Raw genomic sequence first — 15885 nt, 5'->3', positions numbered from 1 at the left:
TCCTTCCCTCCCTCTTGCTTTCTCTCTCTCTCTCTCTGTTCTTATCTCCTACTAACATCATCATGTATTATTCCAGATGTTAAAAAATCAACAGCCAAATCATATTCTACCCAAGGAGATGTTTAATTATGATGTGCCAAGTGTTGCTCAAACAAATTAGAATGGGATAGATTAGACCTGGATTTCTGCCATTTGATGACTACAGTTTTATGGGAGCTCCTGCCAACATAGGCAACCTGTGCAGACACAAGACTGGCATCAGCACAACCCGGGAGAAAGAGTGGTGTTCAGAGTGCATGCATTTGGGTGTTCTGCTCCAAGTTGGCCCCTCAATAAGTAGCTAGTGTACATGAACCCAAATCAGGATAAGACCAATTTTGAGCCACATTTTTTTCTTTTAATATTTCATTCCATTTTATGACTGGGGATCAGAATTCCTTAGTGTAATAGCAATCTAGTTGGTTACCCATTGATATTCTAGGTTAAGGATCCATAGTTTAAACTTAGCTTAGTTTAGTCTTTGGTTAGTTTTAGTATATAGTTCTATATGTATCTTTGTTTTTATATATGCATATTTTCAATTTTTGTCTTTCTTTCTTTTAGAGCTTGCATTGTAAATAACATTCTTTCTCCCAAAATGAATAAAAATATCCTTTCTAAAAATAGCAAGCTGAAGGATCTACATAGCACTATAGAGTTGGAAGCAATCAAAAGGGCCATGCTGTTCAGTCCCTTCAGATTCAGGACTATGCAATTACAGCATTCCTAACAAATAACCATCCAGTCTCTGATAAACAAATCTTGCCATCATTTCCCTGGTCACTATTTATTTATTTCGTTATTTGCTTTAATTTTATCCCACCAGATCCTGACATATGGACTACAGGTGGCTGCCAATAAATATTTAAAATGCTTATGTAGATTTGGAAAGGAAGATATTCAAATTTCACTTTTAAAGCTGAGTCACATTGGATTTCAACAAGATTTTCATACTCTGGCATGGAGGTTTTTAAAAGTTTATGCCCACCTTTAGAGGATTCATAGGAAGAGATGCTTTTGTCAAACCCTAGGGTTTTGTGGGAGCTGCTGACCCTATTATTATTATTATTATTATTATTATTATTATTATTATTACCAACAAAGTCAAAAATATTTTAACATAAAATATGCACAATAAATTGCATAGATAAATGCACAAAATATAAAAAATATAAAAACTTGCACCAAATACAGATGCAAAATTAACATACAGTCCAAGCAACAGAATTTAAATCAAAACCCATGATTGGTTGAGTCTGCCGGAGGAAATGGGTCTTCCATTGTATTTTAAATTCTGACAACTTATTTGTACTATCTAAGCCCAAGATCATTTCTTTTTCTTAGCTCCATCCTGAAATGTGCTGGTCGAAAACAGTGTTAGACATTTAGCATTCCCATGGGAAATCTGCCCTTTCCTTGCTGTTTATCTGAGTTCTGTCTGCAACTCCTGAAGCTTTAACCCTGTCATGACATATCCTCATAACACATCTTCCATTTTGCAGCACTGCATACAGTGATCAACTTTCAGTAATTTTTATAATGTGATCTGGAATTTCCTTTGGGTTTTTAAACGCAGGTTTTCTGGCTGGATTAAGGTTGCACATCACATTGGGGGAGAACATTTTGAAGATGCCTTGACCTTGAGCTAACTTAAGATGGATTATAGTACCTGCTCAAGTTGGGCCTAGGACATGGAGATGGAGGAAGCATTATGTAATGCAATGAATGTCGGACTAGAAGAAAAGAGATTTCACCTCAATATTAGGAAGAACTTTCTGGCAATAAGAACTGTTCAGCAGTGGAGTGTGGTGGAGTCACCCTATGCTGACGCCAAACCACCTTCCAGAATTCTCACAATAGCACAAATAGTGCTATTGTGAATAATCATATAGTAAAATCATCAAACGGCCAGCTCCAAAATGTTACCATTCTATTTCTACAACTAAATCCCTGATGTAGAGTACATCAGCACAAGAAGCATTAGACCCTAGTTTGTCAAACATCATAACTTATGTTGTGCTTATGTGACTTTGGACTATTTGACTGTCTTGAGAAACAGCACAGATTCTTCTAGTGGACTCCCTGCTGAGCGATTGATTGCCCTCAACCATCAGGGCCGAGGACTCATCAAGGACTTTGTTACCCCACTTAACTGACTTTCCTCACTCTTGCCAAGCCTCACTCTTTATGTAGAGATTATTCCAAGCTTCCAAAACCCCTTAGTACAAAATTCCCATTCTTTTGAAGAAAATTTCTTTTACTTGCATTCTTTTTTGCCAAATCATATCAAACCTCTGTGGCTTGTCTTCAACCAAGTGAGTTGGTTTTTTTGTCCTGTCCCATTCAGTTTAACATATGCTTGCCAGGCACTAACTCTCTATCTGTGATCCTAGCTGAAATTCATAACATTGAGAGAGATACAATAAACCTTTTTAGGAGTTGTCTCCATATTCCCATAAATAGTATAGATTTTCCTGAATTGAATGGATGCACATCCAAAAGGAGGTCAAGGGTGAGATTCAAAAATGGTAGCTGATGGTGCTGCAAAGGTGAGTGGATGGGCAGGCAAATTCAAACTCAGTCTCTATAGGGAATGAACCCCTTATTTTCTACTTGTACTGTTGACTGCTATACAGTGCCAGATTCCCACTGTCCTTAGTTGTGCTTAAGCACAGGGCCCTGTTGGTCAGGAGGCCCATCTTCTTGCCAAAATTATTTTTACAATGGACTTTGCTTATATGGTGTAATTCTAAATTTGAAGATGTTCTGTTTCAGAGTGATTCCAGACATAATGATGGAGTTGATGATGTATGGGAGTGTGCCACAAAGCAGGCAGTGTAGACCTACCAGACAAACCTCCTTCAGGGCCCAAGTTTGGGGCATCATAACAACTAGCACAAGGCCTCATTTATCCTAAATCTGGCAATGCTGCTATATGTGCTTGACATGCCTCACCAAGGTATGAGCTAGAAAGTTCAGAGAATTGCACCCTTGTTGCTTTTAATGTTCCATAGTTCATTTAGGAAAGAGTTTTTGGATAAAGTCTATTCAAATTCTGAGGGGAGGGAACAGCCTGGCCATCCCTCCCTCTGTTAAGTACAGGCATTTTCAGGCCCCTTCTACACTGCCATATCCACATTATCTTCTTTGGAATATACGAGTCTACACTGCCATATAACCCAACTCAAAGCAGATAATCTGGATTTTATATGGCAGTGTAAAAGGGGCCTAAGTTCTCAGGGGGTAGAAACCATAGTTCAGAGAATACGGGGTTGAATTAAAAGTAATACCTCCACCTTCGTTTCTTGGATTTGGATGAGAATATTTTAATAAATCAAACGCAGAAATAATCCTTAGAATGTGCTTTTTAACTACTACTATTCTCCTTTCCACATAATCGCCAGACAATTGGATTAGGCCTGGGTAACAACGGAAAAATTTGTTTCTAAAATCGATTCGTTTTTTGGGGGGTTTTGCGTTTCGTTATTTAAAATAATTACAAAATTTTCCTTTTAAAAAGTTCGATATTTACGAAATTTCGTAAATGTGAAAAAATTACAAAACATTAACGAATCGATTTCCAAAACAATAACGAATCAATTCGTTAATGGCGGACGCGACCGCGAAATACGCTAAAAAACCTCCAAAAACTTCTGAAGCTTCCCTCTCCCTCTGTTCTTGACTGTTGGTGTGATATTATAATTTTTTTTCACTAATTAAACAAAAAACAACCATAAAACTTGCCCCAGACATGCGGAAATAATAACGAAACGACCTCAAAACAATAACGAAACGAATACAATAACGAAATACGAAGCATTTACAAAACTATTTAAAAAATCGTTTTTTAAAAAAATTGCTCCAGAATGGTTCGTTATCGTTTTGTAATTAAAAAAATTAACGAATTATTAACGAATTACGAATTAACGAAATGAAACCGCCCAGCCCTAAATTGGATACATTTCTGCCAATGATGAACACGTTTTCTGAAGCCATCACGAAAGAAGTTGACACTCTGTTTCTGCAACCAGCGTCTCACAGTTCTCTCAATGTCTTCATCAGAAGCATAATGATGTCCCCGCAGATCTTCTTTTATTATCGGGAACAGGTGTAAGTCAGGTGGTGCTAAATCTGGACTGTAGGGAGGATGCCGTACAGTTGTGAGATCCAGTCTCTGAAGTTCTGCTGTGTGCCCATCGTTGACAGATCTTCCGATAGCCAAGCAAAGCAATAATGTGACCCACACATTCTTGTGAAATGCTGATTATGCTTAAAAATTCTCTCTAAGTGATACGACAATCGTCCTGAATTAATCTGTCAACGTTTTGATTGTGAAACTCGGTGGTTGCTGTCACAGGACGTCGAACTCTTTTTTAAAAAAAAATTAAGGTTTTCAGATAACAACAAAAGTGGCGGAACATAAAGTTGGTATAGGAAAGTACCAATCAGGAAAAAAGGGGGGAGAGAGAGAAAAAAGAGAAAGAAAAAAAGTATTGGGGTTTTGGTTGGGATTTGGATTGGGTGGTTGGTTTGACTTCCAATCTTCTTCACCTTGGATAGGTCCTTTTTTATTTATCATCTGATCTCTCATGATTATTCGGCCAGTTTCTTTTCGTATTCTCTCATAAGAGCTTTTGTTGTTTATATTTATCTTATATCTATTAACCATTTCAGGTTTTCTTGAGTTATAAAATTCTTTATTGGTGTCCAGTCATTTTGGATATTTTTAAGTTGTGCTTTACACTCATCTGTTGGGTTTATTTGTCCATATTCATAACATCTAAAATTTTCATTAACCATTTATCTTGGGATGGAGTCTCCTTCTTTCTCCAGAGTTTTGCGTCGTTTATTCTGGCTGCCATCACTAGGTAATTAATTGAAAGGTTTATCTTTATTTAAATCCATTTCAAAGTCTAAGTCTATTATTCCTAAAATGAAGTATTCGAACTTCATGTCTCATATCTTTTCTATTTTCCCATGGATGTTCTTCCACTATGATTTGGCAATTCTGCATGTCCACCACATATGGTAAAAAGAACCGGTTTGCTCTTTGCACTTCCAGCATTTGTCATTTGTTTTTGGATTTCTTTTAAATCAAATGCCTATGTGTATTCCATTTTCTTGTTCCACATTTTCTCCCCATCTTCTAAGTTAATTGTATGTCCTATGTTTGCTGCCCACTTAACCATGCAGTCTTTAATTTTCTCTGTTTCTCTTGACCATTCTAACAGTTTCTTGTATATTTTCGTTATTGTTTTATTTTCTGAGTTCAGTATCATGTCCCAAAAGGTCTCTTTCTCTATAAATCCATTTTTTGTCCTTTATATAGTATTCTCTGATTTGTTTATAATGGAATCAAGATATATTTTTTGTCTATGATACTTAATTCCTCCTGCATTTTCATTATATACTCCTTGTCTTGTTTTTTCAAGATATCTTTGTATGTTTGCCATTTATCCTGTGCTGTTTCTCTTCTTTGTTCTGCTACTTGTGGAGATATCCATCTTGGTACTTTAGTATAAAATCTTTCTTTATATTTCCCCATATAATGAAATGATTTCCAAAGTTTTTCTCTGTTTCCTTCTTATTATACCATAGATAGGCATGCCATCCAGCTCTTAAATTAAATCCTTCCAGATTTAATATTCTGGTTTTCTTAAGGGTGGCCCAATCTTTTATCCAAGTCAGGCCTGCTGCTTCGTAATAAATTTTTAAATCTGGTAGTCCAGATTCTCCTCTTTTCTTATCATCCATTAGATTTGTTAATTTTATTCTTGGTTTTTTCCCCATCCAGATAAACTTTGATAGGTCTTTATCCCATGTTTTGAAGATTTGATCATTTCTGATTATCGGCAGATTTTGGAATAGATATAGCATGTTTGGTAAGATATTCATCTTTATAGCCACTATCCTTCCTAGTAATGATAATTTGAGATATCTCCAATTATCTAGGTCCTTTTTAATCTCTTTCCATTTTGTTTCATAGTTATTTTTTTAAAAGTTGTGAGTTTTTAGCTGTCAGGGTGATACCAATATATTTTACTTTTTTGTGATTTGAATTCCAGTTCTTGTAGTTCATCTTGATATTTTTGTTGTATGTTTTTTGTTAAAATCTTTGTTTTTTATTTATTTATTTTTAGGCCTGAAACTTTTCTAAATTTTTCAATTGTTTCTAACCAGGTATCTATATTTCCCTTGGATTTTCCACTATACAGACCATGTCATCTGCAAAAGCTTTTATCTTATGGGTGTCTTTCCTTCTTTTTGTTCCCAGTTAGCTTGTTGTCTTCTATTATTTTATTTAATAGTATCTCCAAAGTCATAATGGAAAGTAATGGAGATAAGGGGCATCCTTGTCTTGTCCCTTTCTGTATTCCGATTCTCTTATCTTATTGTCCATTTATATTTATTGTAGCTTCTTGGTTTTTATAGATAGCTTGTATGGCGTTTATGAAGTGGTATCAAGCATCTATTTATTTTAATGGAAATTTTATAAAGTTCCTGTTTACACTGCCCAAAGCTTTTTCTGCGTCTATGAATATCAATGCCAGTTCTTTTTGATTTTTTGCTTCATAATATTCTCGTATGTAAAGTACAGTTCTAACATTGTCTTTGATATTTCTTTGAGGTAAGAAACCTGTTTGATCTTCTTTGAGGTACGATTTTCATCTTTCCACTAAGATGTTTGTAAATATTTTATAGTCCAAATTCAATAAAGAAATAGGACGGTAGTTCTTTACATTTTCTGGATCTGTATTCTCTTTATGAATCATTTGTTATATTAGCTTGTTTCCACATGTCCGGTATCTTCTTTTGTGTTAGAGCTTTTCATTATTTTTTTCAGATGGGGTCTTAATTCATCCTTGAATAATTTGTAATAAATTGCTGTGAAGCCATCCAGGCCAGGCACTTTGGTTATGTCCAGTTTTTTTTTTATGGCCGCATTTATTTCTTGATCAGTTATTTCCTAGTTCAGAGTTTCTCTTTGTTGTTCTGTTAACTTTATTAACTTCTGTTTCTCCAAGTAACGAAGTACTTCTTCTTTTCTTATGTGATACTCTTTTTTTGAGAGTATATTTATTAAACTCTTGCAGTATTTCTTTATCTTTTAAGTAAGTTTTCCCCTCCATAGTGATTTTCGTTATATGTTGTTTCTGGTTTTTCCCCCCTTATTTTCCTGGCTAGCCGTTTTCCACATTTATTTGCATTTTGAAAATATTGCTGTTTTGCATATTTCAGTTTCTTTGAAAGTTCTTCCATTTCCAAGTATTCCCTTTGTTCCTGTAGGCTCTCCAGTTGATTTTTCAGTTCATGTCATTGAGGGTTTTCTTTCGTTCTTTTTCCGCTTCTGTTATTGCTGTCATTATTTGTTGTATTTCTTATTTCTTGCTTTATTTTTTCTTGTGTTTTGTTGAATTAAATGACCCCGCATCACAGCTTTACTTGCATCCCAGATTGTTTAATGGGAAATTCCTTCATATATATTTAATTCAAAGAATTCTCATAAAATGTCTTTTTTTTTTGTTTCTCAACAAATCAGTAATTTTCTCTTGAAGTCTCCTGTATTCCATTTAAATTCTAAAGGACAATGATCAGAGTTTGTTTTTGGTAGGATTTTTATCTTTTGAATCTTCGTTGATAGAACATTTGTTGTCCAGACCATGTCAATTCTTGACCAAGTTTGGTGACGATCCAAATAGAAGGTAAAATCTCTTTCTTTAGGGTTTCTACTTCTCTGTATATCCTGTAAGATGAATTCTTACATCAGATTAGTAAATATTATTGGGAGTTCTCCAGACTTCTTATCTTTTTTATGTTTCGTTAAAATGTTTCTGTCCATCTTATTGTCCAGAACTCCATTAAAGTCTCCCATAAAAAGAAGTTCATCAAATTCTTGTTTAAATATCTGTTCTTTTAGGTTTTTGATCAATTTCATTTTCGCACCGTCTGGAGCATAAATGTTACATAGTAGTATCTTCTGATTATTCATGGTTATTAGAACTCCAATGTATCTTCCATCTTGATCTTTGAATCCTGTTTCCGCTGGGATTTTTGGGTCTATATATACTACCACTCCTCTCTTTTTTTCATTGGTAGAGGCATAGAACTCTTTTCCCAAATCTTTTTGGATAAGATGGGATATGTGTTTTTGTTTGATATGGATTTCCTGTAAAGCAACTATCGTATATTTTCCTTTTCTGATTTGATTGAAGATTTTTTTTCCTTTTTGATGGGGAGTTTAAACCATTTACGTTATTCACAAAGCATTTGATCTCCATATTATTTTCCCTCTTCTTGGTCTGGTTCTACTTCTGATTCTTGTTCTTGTTCTTGTTCTTCTTCTTCTTCTTCTTCTTCTTTTCTTCTGTGTGTGGCTCCAATGTCGATGCTGCCAGTCCAAAATGCATCTTGTAGTCTTCTGGGGATTTTTCTCTTGGTCTCTTGCTTTCTGGTTTTATCTGAAAGTCTTCTTCTTTGGGTTGTTTTTCAGATTCTGGGATTTTATCCTCCTTTTGATCCTTTGCCATTTTTTTGTAGAATTCTTTAGCTTTCTCTTCTGAAATTATCCAATGTCTAACTTCCTTGTATGTAAGCATAAGGCCTTCTCTTCTTTCCCATCGGAATCTTATATTTCTTCTCTTGAGTTCTTCCGTAAGAAAGGTATATTTCCTTCTTTTAGTAAAGGTTAACCGTGGGAATTCTTTTAATATAACCACTTTGGATTGATTGTAGTATGTAGGATTTGTTGCATTATTTTTCAGAATTTCATCTTGTATCTTTCTTCTTCCAAATTGGACAATTACATCTCTTGGGGCCTTATTTCTTCTTGCATAATTGGTATTTATCCTGTACACTCTGTCAATATTTTCTTCCATTTGTTCTTGAGGGATCTTGAGGATGTCTACTGTCAAATTTACAATAATTTGTCGGATATTTTCTTTGAAGTCTTCTTGTAGATTTCTAAATCTTAAATGAAACTCTAATTCTTGTTGTTCTAACATTTCTTGTCTTTTTTCCAAGTTTTAAATCAATTTCTTCTAATTTTGTAACTTTATTCTTGATTTTTTCTTGTTCTTTTTCCATCTTCTTATTCTCCTGTTTTAAATCTTTCAATTCATCATGAAATGTTGCCATCTCTTTTTTAATTATATCCACTTCTTCTTTTATGTCTTTTCAAAGACCTGATATTTGATTGTTAAATTGTTGCTTAGTGAATGAGTGAGTCTTGCTTCGTAGATAGTTTTTGTATCTCTATCAGTATGTCTCTTATATCTATGTCTCCAGAAAGTGAGCTTCTTCTTGGGAGGGGTGGTTTCTTGTACTTCTCCTTCTCTATCTTAGTTTTTGGTGTTGTCATACTGTGTGGTCAATATATTTGTGTGCATACTTTTTTTGAAAAATGTAAATAAAATCGTAATTCAGATTTAATTTCCTGATTTTGTCTTGATATTTGATGCAATTGGTATAGTTGATATAAAACCGATGTACATTTAATATACAGTCAATATAATTAATATAGTTGATATATGAATTTTTGATAATCACTTATTCCTTTCTATATATTAGTATATGATTGGTATGAATTGATAAATTGGTATAAGCTGATGAATTGATCCAGTAATCAATAATGAATTTGATTTGAATAGATTTTTTAAATTTTTTATACTGCTTAATTTTTACTTAATATTTTTGATTTTATATAAAAACATTCGTCCAGGAGTGGCTCAGGACTTCATGGTCGCCATGATGACTATGGGGCTATCACGTTATATCTGGACCCACCCATCAGGCTGGACACACACTCGATCTAGTTTTTGTTGCAGACAGTGGAACAGTCAGAGTGGAAGAGCAAAACATCCTTCCATTGTCATGGTCGGACCACCATCTGATCAGTTTTAGCGTCTGCTGCGAATAGATCTTCAGAGTTGTTTCGGGTCGTTGGGGAACTCCTTCACCCCCCTGAGGTGGAGGAGGCCTTCAATGACCCGACAGCTCGGTGCTACGAGTTTGGGCACCACTTTGCAGATAAAGTTGCTCAGATACGCATTGAGGTGGACTCCAGTTTAAATACAGTGCCAGAGGAGGTGACTGAGGCATCTGCTTGTCTGGTTTTGTGGGATTCCTTTCAGCTTGTTCACCCTGAGGATGTGGAGGGGGCCCTTGGGGCTGTGAGGGCGACCACATCGGTTCTAGATCCATGCCCATCATAGCTAATTAAATCGGCCAAAGGTGGTTTGATTGATTGGTTTGTGTTGATCATTAATGTATCATTGGAGCAAGGGATTTTTTCCATCTGGCCTGAAACAGGCAATGGTCAGACCACTCCTTAAAAAGACCTCCCTTAACCCCCCAGTCTTGAACAATTATAGACCAATCTCCAACCTTCCTTTTTTGGGCAAGGTGCTGGAGCGGGTGGTCGCCTCTCATCTCCAGGGCTTCCTTGATGACATCAATTACCTGGATCAGTCACAGTCTGGTTTCAGACCTGGCCACAGCACCGAGATGGCTTTGGTCACCTTGGTGGACGACCTCCGCAGAGAGCTGGACAGGGGGAGTGTGGCCCTGTTGGTTGTCTTGGACATCTCAGCAGCTTTCGATAACATCGATCATGGTATCCTTCTACGACGTCTCTCCGGGGTGGGCCTTGGGGGCATGGCTCTGTCATGGCTCCAGTCCTTCCTGGAGGGTCGATCCCAGATGGTGAAGCTGGGAGACACCTGCTTGGACCCCTGGGCTTTGACCTGTGGGGTCCCGCAAAGTTCCATTTTATCTCCCATGCTTTTTAACATCTACATGAAACCACTGGGAGAGGTCATCCAGAGTTTTGGAATTGGGTGCCACCTCTATGCAGATAACACGCAGCTCTACTATTCTTTTCACCTAATTCCAAGGAAGCCCCTCGGGTGCTGGATGAGTGTCTGGCCGCTGTGGCTGTCTGGATGAGGAGGAACAAGCTGAAGATTAAGCCCGACAAGACAGTGGTCCTCCTGGTCGATCGTAAACCGGCCCGGGGTATAGGGTGGCAACCTGTATTGGACGGGGTTGCACTCCCCTTGAAATCACAGGTCTGCAGTTTGGGTGTCCTCCTGGACTCATCACTTACGCTTGAGGCTCAGGCGTTGACGGTGGCCGGGAGGGCCTTTGCACAATTAAGACTTGTGCGCCAACTGCGACCATACCTTGCGAAGGCAGATCTGGCCAGGGTGGTCCATGCCTTAGTCACCTCCAGATTGGACTACTGTAATGCGCTTTACATGGGGCTGCCCTTGAAAATGGCTCGGAAATTTCAGTTGGTCCAACAGGCGGCAGCCAGGTTGTTAACTGGTGCTCCTTACAGGGATAGGTCAACCCTCCTGTTTAAGGAGCTCCACTGGCTGCCATTCATTTTCCGGACCTAATTCAAGGTGCAGGTTCTTACCTTCAAAGCCCTGAACGGTTTGGGACCTGCCTACCTGCGTGACCGCATTTCTGTGTACGAACCCACACGATCTCTTCGATCATCTGGAGAGGCTTTACTCATGCTCCCACCTGCATCGTAAACAAGATTGGTGGGGACGAGAGAGAGGGCCTTCTCGGTGGTGGCCCCTCGATTCTGGAACTCACTCCAAAAGGACATCAGGCATGCCTCATCTTTGACAGTCTTCAGGAGGAGCTTGAAAACATGGTTGTTCTAGTGTGCCTTCCCAAAATAATGAACCCTTAGCACTATGTCCCACAAAGCACCTTATATTGATTTAGGACTGCTTGTATTTTTCCAACAACGCCCCATCTCCTGCATCTTGTCCATGCCTAGCATTATTTTTTAATCTTCAATTACATTTTTGCCCAGCCATAGTTTTAAATGTGCACTGTATTTGTTTAATGTTTATGCTATTTGTGTATGTGTTTTATTTTTAATTGCTTGTATTTTATCTGTTAGTGCTTGTATTGCTTGTATTGTTTGTATTGCGGGCTCAGCCTCATGTAAGCCGCACCGAGTCCCTTGGGGAGATGGTACGGGGTATAAATAAAGTATTATTATTATTATTATTATTATTATTATTATTATTATATGATTTAATTGTTACTTTGTGGTTTGCCTTTTTGCCTTCTCCTCCTCCCTCCATCCCATAAAGCAGATAATTTTTTTATTTTTATATTTTAGTTTTATATTTAAATCTTCCTCTTTCTTTTTTCCATTCCTACTCTTGCTTCTTATCTTTCGTAAATTTCAAACTGACTCTTTTCCTCGGTGAAAGTAGAAGTAATTTCTTAGTTCTCTCCTCTCCTCTTCTGTTCTTGCCTTTAAAATGTGGATTGGTCTGCTGTATGCCGAGTCTTGTCCGAGACTCGGTTTGCCTTGCTGTGGTTCGATATACCCTGTGGGCTTCCTCCTGGGTCTTTGGACTTTACCCTTCAGGGGCAGTGTCTCTTAGACCATCGGGATCTAGCCCTGTGGGTTTTGCTGTCTCCCCAGACTCAATCTGCTGGGGAGAGGGAGCGATACACTCTACCCAACCACTTTGCATGGCTGGCACCTTGAGAGCCCTCAAAGTGTCTGACCGGCAGCCATGCCATCCACACTGGAAGTCCAGGACGTCCAACTATTTGTTTATCACGCAAGTCAGATGTTCCCACCTCAACATATTTAAACTTTCTCACCCAACAATGCACAGTACTCACATCAACACAATCAATATAAACAACTTGCATTCTCTGATGAATCTCCTTTGGGATGACACCTTCTGCTCTCAAGAATTCAATGACTGCACATTGCTTAAGTCGCATTGCCCAACTGTCTGTGCATACTTCACACTTTAACAACACAACCATTCAATGCTAAGGCTTCCCACTAAAATGGAATTGTAGAGCAGAGTCTACTGAACAAACCAGTACCTACCGCATACCAGTACTGCCATCTGTTGAGGAGTTATGTAGGTGGAGGCATTACATTTCATTCAATCCTTGTAATGTGGCAGACTATATTATAGGAATCTATCAGATCTTATAAATATTAAATACAGTATATATGTATAGGCGACATAATTTAAAAAACATAGTCCTGTTTACACCCCATTCATTGGCATGCAGTTTCATTACCTCTTGTTCAGGTTTCCACACCACTAGTCTTTTTATTATGACAACTTCCAATCCTTCCTCTGTACTTTTCTCTCATGAGAACAGTTTTGAAATGCTGCACATTCTCACAACTGCCTCATAAATCTCCTAAACATCAACGAGCATCCTTAGCTAATGAAAGCTTTCCCAATAGGACTCTGCTAAAGGAAGTAATATCAGCATGTTTCAAAGCATGACAACACCCATCATCCTATATATATATGCATGCATAGCTTTTCAAGTAAATTACTTGCTTACTTACTTAGGCGAGTTTTCCAAGTAGGATTGCCTTCCAGTATTCTTGTGGGTCCGTATGTGGCTGTGGAGCCCTATTCTTGCTCTGCATCTTCTTCCGCAGTGAGGGCATTGGTTTCCAGGTGGAAGGCGGTCTCGGTCGGGGTTGGCTTGACACGCCTTCCTCTTGGCACACTTCTCCCTATCGCCCTCCATTCGTGCCTCTTCAAATTCTGCAGCACTGCTGGTCACAGCTGACCTCCAGCTGGAGCGGTCAAGGGCCAGGGTTTCCCAGTTCTCAGTGTCCATGCCAGAGTTTTTAAGGTTGGCTTTGAGTCCATCTTTAAATCTCTTTTCCTGTCCACCAACATTCCGTTTTCCATTCTTGAGTTCGGAGTAGAGCAACTGCTTTGGGAGATGGTGGTTGGGCATCCGGACAACGCGGCCGGTCCAGCGGAGCTGATGGCGGAGGACCATTGCTTCAGTGCCGGTGGTCTTTGCTTCTTCCAGCACGCTGACATTTATCCGCCTGTCTTCCCAAGAGATTTGCAGGATTTTCCAGAGGCAGCGCTGATGGAATAATTCCAGGAATTGCATGTGATGTCTGTAGACAGTCCACGTCTCACAGGCATATAGCAGGGTTGGGAGGACAATAGCTCTATAAACAAGCACCTTGGTATCCCTACGGATGTCCCGGTCCTCAAACACACTCTCCTTCATTCAGAAAAATGCTGCATTCGCAGAGCTCAGGCGGTGTTGTATTTTGGTGTCGATGTTGACTTTAGTGGAGAGGTGGCTGCCAAGGTAGCGGAAATGGTCAACATTTTCTAGTTACACCATTAAGCTGTATCTCCGACATTGGAAAGGGGTTGGTAGGTGACTGCTGGAACAGCACCTTGGTTTTCTCGATGTTCAATGACAGGCCGAGCTTCTCATATGGTTCTACAAGTGTGTTTAGAGTGGTTTGTAGATCTTCTGAATGCACACAGACGACGTTGTCATCGGCATACTGGAGTTCTATAACAGATGTTGTTGTAACCTTGGTTTTGGCTTTCAGTCTGCTGAGGTTAAATAGCTTGCCATCCATCCAATAGATGATTTCCACTCTGGTGGGAAGCTTCCCATCAACAAGGTGAAGTATCATAGCGATGAAGATGGAGAATAGAGTTGGGGCAATAACACATCCCTGTTTGTCACCTGATTCCACCTTAAATGGGTCACTTTGGGAGCCATTGCTCTCCAAAACTGTTGCCATCATGTCATCATGGAGGAGCTGCAGGATGTTCACAAATTTGTTTGGGCATCTGATTTTTTGGAGGATGGTCCAGAGAGCGCTGCAATTCACTGTGTCAAATGCCTTTGCAAGGTTGATGAATCCATGTACAGAGGTTGATTTTGTTCCCTGCATTTTTCTTGGAGCTGTCGTGCAGTGAAGATCATGTCCACGGTTCCTCTGGAGGGGTGGAAGCCGTTCTGGGATTCTGGGAGAGTGTCTTCTGGGAGGGGTAGAAGGCGGTTTGCAAGGATTCTTGTGAGGATTTTCCCAGCTGGGGTAAAAGGAAGATAACTTGATAGTTTCCGCAGTCTGTTCTTTCCCCTTTTTTGAAGAGGGTGATGATGGTGGCATCCTTGAAATCTGCTGGGATTTTCTCAGTCACTCACACTTTTTCTATGAGCCTGTGGAGTTGTTGTGTCAGCTCAGGTCCTCCCTCTTTAAAGATTTCAGTAGGGATCCCATCCGGTCCACTGGCTTTGTTATTTTTTTGTTGGCTGATGGCATTGCTGACTTCTTCCAAACTAGGCAGTGCTGCAAGTTCATCCCTGGTTTGTTCTTGCGGGATTTGTGAGAGAACCTCTTCGGCCACATCAAGAGGCTTTGGTAGTGTTCAATTGATTTTTGGTCCTTCAGGAGTTTGGTTCCATCTGATGAGCGTAGAGGCTGTATGCCATGGTCTCTTGGTCCATAGATGACCTTTGTGGCTTTAAAAATCCCTGAGCATCATTGGCATCTGACAGGTGTTGGATTTCTTCAGCCTTCTTTGTCCACCAGATGTTCTTGAGTTCTCTTGTCCTTCTTTGGACCTCAGCTTTTGTGCTGGTGTAGATCTTTTTCTTAGCAGCACAGTTGATGTCTATCTGCCATGTTTGGAAGGCTTTTCTTTTCTTGTCAATTAGCTGTTGGATCTCGTCATTTTCGTCGAACCAATCTTGATGTTTCTTGGTTTGATATCCAATAGTTTATTATTAGACTATATTATGGAAATCTATCAGATCTTATACATATAAAATACAATATATATGTATAGGCAACACAATTAAAAAACAGGCTTGTTTACACCCCATTCATTGGCATGCAGTTTCATTACCTCTTGTTCAGGTTTCCACAGCACTAGTCTTTTTATTATGACAACTTCCAATCCTTCCTCTGTATTTTTCTCTCATGAGAATAATTTTGAAATACTGCACATTCTCACAACTGCCTCATAAATCTCCTAAACATTGATGAGCATCCTT

Source organism: Anolis sagrei, chromosome 3 (genome assembly GCF_037176765.1).
Source record: "Anolis sagrei isolate rAnoSag1 chromosome 3, rAnoSag1.mat, whole genome shotgun sequence".
Classification (NCBI taxonomy): domain Eukaryota; kingdom Metazoa; phylum Chordata; class Lepidosauria; order Squamata; family Dactyloidae; genus Anolis; species Anolis sagrei.
This window is presented reverse-complemented; position numbering follows the sequence as displayed.